This window comes from Meriones unguiculatus, chromosome 14 (genome assembly GCF_030254825.1).
Source record: "Meriones unguiculatus strain TT.TT164.6M chromosome 14, Bangor_MerUng_6.1, whole genome shotgun sequence".
NCBI classification, from domain to species: domain Eukaryota; kingdom Metazoa; phylum Chordata; class Mammalia; order Rodentia; family Muridae; genus Meriones; species Meriones unguiculatus.
Window position 1 is genome coordinate 35,840,869 of NC_083361.1, and position 8,989 is coordinate 35,849,857.

Here is an 8,989-nt window from a genome sequence, read left to right on the forward strand (position 1 = left end):
CATGCATGAGAGCTGTGCTCACCTGCCACTGATTACCGCTTGGGTACTGGGGCACAGAGATCCAACCTCAGACCTACAGAAGCCTGGGATCCCCGACATCAGTCCTTAGATACTGCTCCAAGAGGCAACCAGTTATCCCTAACTAAACTGACCAAACCGCGGGGCACCCAGGTTCTTCAAGAGGGTTGTGCCTAGAAAACAGTTTAAGAACAACAACAGCAGCTCAATAAATTTAGAACAAGAAATCCAGAAGCAAGACAGCTGTCTCCAGGACTTCTCTGGTTGAGAGGAGAGCTCCCTTGACTAACAAACACCAGTTACCACTCAGCTCTGTATGCCTGAGGTGAGCTGTGGCAATTCATGAAAAACACTGGCCATTCAGTGACCATACCCAAAAAGCTGAGGAGGCCACCTTCAGGAAGAATCATCTTCCTGCCCAGGGGATTCTCCCCACGCCAGGATTCCAGGAAGCACCAGAAACTAACACCCAATCCCTAAGATAGCCCACTGGGTAGAGGTCAGCATAAAAGCTCAACCAACAAAAGACAGAGCAATATGGCATCTCCAGAACTCAGTTATCCAGGGACAAGCAGCCCTGGACACCACAGCATAAATGAATTTCAAGAAGATGACTTTACATCTATGCTTATGAAAAGGATAATAGAGAAAAAAAATAAAATGCATAAAGAATTAGAGGAAGATAAAGTCAAACAGATTATGGCCATCTGTAAAGAAATGTGGGAAGATGCAGCCAAACAGTTTATGGCCTTTAGAAAAGAAATACTAAAATAAACTGAAAGAAATAAGAGAAACAGAGGAATGTTCAAACAAACAGGTGAAGGAATTGAAGGAAAAACAGGAAAATACAGTCTCACAAGTAAAGGAAATTAACAAAACAGCTCAAGATCTGAAGAAAAAAAATTGAAAAAACTAGAGAAAACACAAACCATGAAGGAAATCATGGAGATGAGGAACTTAGGGAAGAAAACACGAACTACAAAGGTAAGAATAAAGAATAGACTACCAGAGATCCAGAAAATAATCTCAGAGGTGCAAAATACAATGGAAGAAATGTATCCATCAAAGAAAATGTTAAATCTAAAAAATTCCTGACACAGACCATCCAAGAAATCCAAGAAACATGAAAATATGAAACCTAAAAATAATAGGAATAGAAGAAAAAGAAGATTCCCTCCTCCAAGGCACAGAAAATATTTTCTACGTAATCACAGAAGAAAATTTCCCCAACTTAAAAGAGAGGCCTACAGAACACTTAACAAATTAGACCAGAAAAGAAAATCCTCCTGCCACACAATAATATAGGATAAACCTGCTAAAAATCTGTACACCTAAAGAAACTAATCAAGAGGGAGGACTCTTGCTAAAATGCTCAATTCCTAACCAGAAAGGCAAAGAGGATGGACATCAGAAGAAGGAGAAAAGAGGGAATAAGTCAGGAGCCTGACACAGAGGACCTCTGAAATGGTCTGTCCTGCAGACTATCAATGCAGATGTTGAGACTGATGGGCAACCTTTGGGCAGAGTGCAGGGAATCTTAGGAAAGAAGTGGGAAACAGTAAGATCTGGAGAGGACAGGAACTCCACAAGGAGAGCAACAGAACCAAAAATTCTGAGCACAGGGGTCTTTCCTGAGACTGATACTTGGACCAAGGACTATGCATGGAGATAATCTAAGACCCCTGCACAGATGTAGCCCATGGCAGTTCAGTATCCAAGTGGGTTCCATTGTAATAGGAACAGAGACTGTCTCTGACATGAACTGATCTGCTCTTTAATTACCTCCCCCTGAGGGGGAAGCAGCCTTACTAAGCCACAGAAGAAGACAATGTACCCACTCCTGATGAGACCTAATTGACTAGGATCAGAAGGAAGGAAAAGAAGACCTCCCCTAGCAGTGGACTTGGGGAGGGGCATGCATACAGAGGGTGGAGGAAGAAAAGGATTGGGATGGGAGGAGGGAGGGAACCACAGTGGAGATACAAAGTGAATAAAGTGTAATTAATAAAGAATTTTTAAAAAATGAAGAAATTTTAAACATCTCCTACAAGCAACTTAAAGGCTCAGCTAAAAACCCTAGGGGAAACAAAGAAGAAGCAGACATACCCAAGAGGAGTAGACTGTTGGAAATACTCAAACTCAGGGCTGAAATCAATAAATTAGAAACAAATAAAACAATTAAAAAAAATCACTGAAACCCAGAGCTGGTTCTTCGAGAAAAGCAACAAGATAGACAAGTCCTTACCCAAACTAACTAAAAGGCAGAGAGAAATGGTCCAAATCAGCAAAATCAGAAATAAAAAGGGGAATATAACAACAGACACTGAGGAAATCCAAACAATCATCCAGTCTTACTACAAAAGACTATATGCCACAAAATTTGAAAATCTAAATGAAATGGACAATTTTCTTGATCGATTCAACTTACCAAAGCTGAATCAAGAACAGGTAAATGAATTAAATAGTCTTATATCCCCTAGGGAAATAGAAGCTGTAATCAAAAGTCTGCCATCCAAAATAGCTCAGGACCAGATGGTTTCAGCACAAAATTCTACCACTTTCTTTTTTTTTTTTTTAAAGGAATATAAAACTATTTATTGACCACTGTTCACCATTATTTACAATAAAGTAAATATACAGTTGGATGACATTCTGATACTACAAAATTACTTTTCTGGCTCGTTAAACCAGAACCAAATACTGAAAAGATTGATCCTACCAGTAAGGACTGAGTCAGGGTAAAGAAAAAGCATGCAGTCATTAATTGACATTAGCAAATTTTGTTCACTATGTCAGCATGTTTTAAAACTGCTAACATCTCTAACCATGATCCCATTTCCACAGCAAACAGATTCCATGAAACATAACCTTTTAGTACCGATTTCAACTTTCTACAAAGGAATGCTCACCAGAGGAGCCTTTACCACATCCTAGCTGACCTAGATAGAGCTCTGCAGACCAGGCTGGCCTCTAAATCAGAGATCCATCTGCTTCCAGTGTGCAGGGATTAACAGCATGCACCACCACACTCCACTTAAATCTTGTCATTAAATCATATTATTTTGTCTAAGTCCATTTTCTGAAGGGGCAGTTAGTATGGACAAAATTTTGTAAATAAACTACTGTATTCACATGATAATACAGACATTCTGGTGGTTGCTTTTAAACTATCCAACAAAAACTGTCCAAGGAAGTAGAGAATCTGCTTAATTTGAAAGGTTATAGTTTCAGGAAAATGTTCATAACAATGGAATCTCATCAACTTGTATTTTCATCTCTAGTTCTTTTGAGTATTAAAAAACAAGACAAAAGAAAAAACAGTTACCTAAGTGTTTTATGCATATACACGCATACAAACAAAAAACCATGAATGGTCCTTCCGTGTCCCAGTTAAAAATAAGTTCCAATAGAGTACTGGCTGTAAAATCTCCCTAGCATTTAAGAAAAGCTGTTCTTCAAAGCTGAGGAAATACAACATGGTATCAAATATTCTATTGTTAAAGGAAGCAACTACAGAAAGCTCTTATTTGCTCAATGGAATCAGTGCCTTTTGATGCAGAACAAAACCCAAAAATATCCCAACTACTGTCAATACTTTCAAAACCAGCATATCAAACTTGATTTTCATTAGAATGCTATTTTTTCACACTAGTAATTCAAAACCCAAGATCCAGATTTTATATATATATAAATATATATAAAAATGCAAACAATTATTGCGCTTCATCTTCAGGACAAGAATGCCAAGTCAGCCTCTCCTCATAAAAGGCAATGACAATCTGAGGACACTTCATATTCGCCTCCTTTGCCAGCACCAAATCAGCCTCATCTGAGTCCTTCCATTTCATGAGAAACATTAATTCTCCACTGCTATCTGTGGCACCGATTATTCGTTCAGGATCAAGACCTCTGGCAAAGCCCCTTGGCTTGTCAGCAGCATCTCTTTTCTTCTTCGATTTGCTATCATCAGATTCACTGTCAGATAAAGATTTCCTTTTTTGTACCATCTTTTTCTTTACCAGCTTTTTGAGAATTAAGAAATGCTTCAATTAATTCTGGACAATCTAAATTTTCTTCTGGTTCCCAAGTATTATCAGCATCTGTGAACCCCTTCCACTTGAGGAAATACTCCACCTTCCCATTCACTACACAACGGTCCAGCACTTTCTCTACCACAAATTCTTCAGGCTCTGCCTCTTCAACTTTTTTACTCTTCCCATTCTGTTTCTTTCCCATTTTTTGCAATGTAGTTTTATTGGAGGCCTTTTTTTTTTTAAATCGGAGATTTGAAGAGCCCGACCGCCGCGCGCCACAATGGAGAGAGCAAGCCACCGACTTCACCGTTCAGACGCCCAGGGCCGCGGATCCTCTTCTACCACTTTCAAAGTAGAGCTAACGCCAATACTCTTTAAACTATTCCACAATATAGAAACTGAAGGAACACTACCAAACTCATTCTATGAAGCCACAGTCACCTTGATACCTAAACTTCACAAAGACCCAATGAAGAAGGAGAATTTCAGGCCAATCTCTCTTGTGAACATTGATGAGAAAATACTCAATAAAATACTTGCAAACCCAATACAAGAACACGTCATCCACTATGACAAAGTAGGCTTCATCCTAGGCATGCAGGGATGGTTCAATATAAGGAAATCCATCAAGGTAATCCACCATATAAACAAACTGAAAGAAAAAGACCACATGATAATCTCCTTGATGCTGAAAAGGCATTTGCTAAAATCCAACATTTATGTATGTTTAAAGTCCTGAAGAGATCAGGAATAGAAGGCACTTACCTAAACATAGTAAAGGCGATATACAGCAAGCCTATAGCCAACATCAAACTAAACAGAGAGAAACTTAAATCAATCCCACTGAAATCAGGGACAAGGCAAGGCTGCCCTCTTTCTCCATGCCTCTTTAACATAGTACTTGAAGTCCTTGCTAGAGCAATAAGACAATTAAAGGAGATCAAGGGGATTCAATTCAGAAAGGAAGAAGTCAAAGTATCACTATTTGCAGATGATATGATAGTATACCTGAATGACCACAAAAATCCTACCAGGGAACTCCTACAGCTGAGAAACACTTTCAGCAAAGAGGCTGGATACAAAATCAACTAAAAAAAAATCAGTAGCCCTCCAGTATACAAAAGATAAAAGGACTGAGAAAGAAATTAGAGAAACAACACCCTTCACAATAGCCACATAGGACATAAAATAACTTGGTGTAACTTTAACCAGGCAAGTCAAAGACTTGTATGAAAAAAACTTTCAGTCTCTGAAGAAAAAAATAGAAGAAGATATCAGAAGATGGGAAGATCTCCCATGCTCATCATGGCTTGGCAGTATTAACATAGTAAAAATGGCCACCTTACCAAAAGCAATCTACAGATTCAATGCAATTCCCATCAAATTACCAATACAATTTTTACAGACTTTGAAAGAAAAATTCTCAACTTCATATGGAATAATAAGAAACCTAGAATCGCTAAAACAAACCTCTACAACAAAAGATCTTCTGGAGGTATCTCCATCCCTGATCTCAAGCTGTACTATAGAGCAACAGTAATAAAAACTGCATGGTACTGGCATAGAAACAGAATGGTGGATCAATGTAATTGAATAGAAGACCCAGAAATAAATCTGCACACTTAAGGACACCTGATTTTTGACAAAGATTCCAAAACCATACAATGAAAAAAAGATAGCATCTTCAACAAATGGTCCTGATATAACTGGATGTCTACATGTAGAAAGATGCAAATAGATCCATACTTATCATCCTGCACAAAACTAAAATCCAAGTGGATCAAAGACCTCAATATAAAACCAGACACATTAAACCTGTTAGAAGAAAAAAATGGGGAAGAGCCTTAAACTCATTGGCACAAGAGACAACTTCCTAAATGGAACACCAACAGCACAGGCTCTAAGATCAACAATCAATAAATGGGACCTTATGAAACTGAAAAGCTTCTGTAAAGCAGAGGACACTGTCATCAAAACAAAGCAACTGCCTACAGATTGGGAAAGGATCTTCACCAACCCTATATCTGACAGAAGGCTAATATCCAGAATATATAAAGAACTTAAGAAGTTAAAAAGCAACAAATTAATCCAATTTTAAAAATGGGGTACAGAGCTAACCAGAGAACATTGAATGGCAGAGAAACACTTAAAGTAATGCTCAACATTCTTAGTCATCAGGGAAATGCAAATCAAAACGACCCTGAGATTTCACCTTACACCCATCAGAATAGCTAAAATCAAAAACTTAAATGACAACACATGCTGGAGAGGATGTGGAGAAAGAAGAACCCTCCTCCATTGCTGGTGGCCATGTAAACTTGTACTACCGCTTTGGAACTCAATCTGGTGCTTTCTTAGACAATTAGGAATAGTGCTACTTCAAGTCCCAGCTATACTATTCCTTGGTATATGTCCAAAAGATGCCCAAGTACACAACAAGGACATTTGTTCAACCATGTTCATACAATCCAGATGTCTCTAAGTTGAGGAATGGATACAGAAATTGTGCTACATTTACACAATGGAATACTACTCAGCCATTAAAAACAAAGAAATTATGAAATTTTCAGGCAAATAGTGGGATCTAGAAGAGATAATCCTGAGTGAGGTGTCCCAGAAGCAAAAAGACACATACGGTATATACTCACTTATAAGTGGATATTAGACATATAATATAGGATAATCATACAAAAATCTGTACACCTAAAGAAGCTAAGCAAGAAGGAGAACCCTGGGTAAGATGATCAATACTCATTCAGAAAGGCAAATGAGACAGGCATCAGAAGAGAGAAAAAACAGGGTACTAGTGGACCCGGGAAGATGGCAGTGGCTAGTGTGCAGCTAGCTGAGCTGAAGGGCAGAGGACCTGCAACGCGAAAATTGGGGAGTGAAGGGGCTGATCAACCCAGTGAGAGACCAAAAGATAAATTAGCAGCTATTATTAAGACCTGAAGTATGTGGGTGGAGAAGTCCAGTAATGCCCTGAGGGGAAGAACTCGCCTTACTGCATTCTTTCTCCACCCACCAGAGATACAGTTGCTAGGAAACTGGCCCATCCCCCTAGGGAGGGACACCAGATCATTAATGGCCTGGGAACCTTCCTATAGCCAATCGATTCAAAATGTAGCATTTTGATCAATAGATGCTTGCCAGGCAGGAATCGCCCCTGCCTTGGGCATGCTGGAAAGGACCAGAATCTTAAAATCACCCAACTAACCTGGGCATGGTGCGTTTGGCTCCCACCGCTTCGGTGGTGGGTGTGTGTGGGCCCAAGCTGCAGTTTGTAATTTACAATAAAAAGAATCTCATGTATTTACAGTGGAGCTGTTTATTCCTGGTCTTTGGGGGTTTGTGAACTGGGCAGAACACCAGAACAGACTTATCTAGACTTCCAAGAAGAAAGAGACTAACTATGAACTGAGTCCATCTAGAATCAGGTCACGGCATACTCCTCTGGGAGGAGACACCCCAGGAGGTGATCCCAGGCACTTCCCAGCACCCAACACCCTACTCCCTCTTTGGTGGAGGCAGAAGGCATCCAACAGAATCTGACACAGACCACACTGTCTGTCTGTACCCCAGCCCCAGCGAAAGCTGCAGCTTCCACCAAAAAAAAAAAAAAAAAAAAAAAAAAAAAAAAAAAAAAACTGAGATTTGGGGCTGAGAAAAGCCAATCCTTTCAGGCACTCCCTCAAGAATGCCGCCATAACCCTGCCCCAGCAGAGCTAAAAGGATATAGAGGTACACAGCAGCTTCACAGCACCCAGACCCCAGTGCTGCCGGCTGCTCCTAGCAAACAAACTTCAGCTCGGGATCTGGGACTGTGGTCATTCAACACGTACTGAGATTCTCCTGGGTCCAGCGCAATAAGGTCTGGCACCAAGTCCTAGCACCAGCAGCCCCTGGCCCCTGGTAGAGAAACCCCTGGCTCAGGATCGGGGACTGAGAAGTCCCAACCCCTCCTAGCACTCCCCTGAGAGTGTCACCATAAGCTTGCCCTAGCAGAGGGGAAGGTCAGTGGGGAAGGACAGAGAGGTGGCCTGCCACAGCCCACAGCACTCCCTCTCCAGCTCACCCAGTGGCCCCTGGTAGAGAAACACGAATTCTGGATCTGAGGACACTCAACCCTACCTGGTACTCTCCTGGAAAGAGCAACCATAGGTTCTAGTGCCAAGCTGCTGCTGGCAGAAAGATCTGGACCCGGGATCTGGGATTGAGGACACTCAACCCAACTCTTTCCCACGCTACCCCGGAACCAGCCAACATAACCCTTCCCTGGCAGAAGGGAAGGACAGAGAGGCCGCACACAGGAAAGGTGGACACTGAGTCCTTCTGCTACAGTGCCACAGAGCTGAGTGTTAGCCTACCCACGCATTTGCCCCAGCAGGATCAAATCAGAGAGTAGAGAGCAAGGGGAACCCCTGTGCATTCCAACTGGTCCTGCAAGGGAGTGAGTGTGCCTTATAGGGAGAGTTTTCCCCAGACCCAGGGCCTCTCTATGCAAGCAACCAGACAAGATCCCTGCCACACACAACCCTAGTGTGGGCATCATAGGGATTCTTGGGATAGAGACCCCAACGCTGAAGCCTCTGCCTTGTGGGTCCACCAGTGTAATCCAGGCAAACAATCCCTGGATCCCAGACAAAGCTGAATACTAGTTTGGCCTGTAGGCCACTGCAATAGTCAGAGAATCCATGCATGCACACAGCACCCACTAAAAGCGCATGTGAATAGCACAAGCATCACATTCCTTACTTAGGTAAAACTGAAACCACAACACACACTCTGAAACCAGTGAACCTCTCTCATCTTCCTGAAAAAACAGTCCAGAAAACAGAAAGAGACAATCTTAGCCTGAACTACAAACTCGAGGAGCAAACTGAGGGTTATAAATAACCAGATGGCTAGAGGCAGATGTAAGAACACACCCAACAAAA

At 41.4% G+C, this 8,989-nt stretch overlaps 1 pseudogene; it reads right to left on the minus strand.

The window, feature by feature from the left end:
• Window positions 1-2,576: 2,576 nt before the first annotated feature.
• Window positions 2,577-4,366, minus strand: LOC132647193 (chromobox protein homolog 3-like; annotated as a pseudogene).
• Window positions 4,367-8,989: the final 4,623 nt, after the last annotated feature.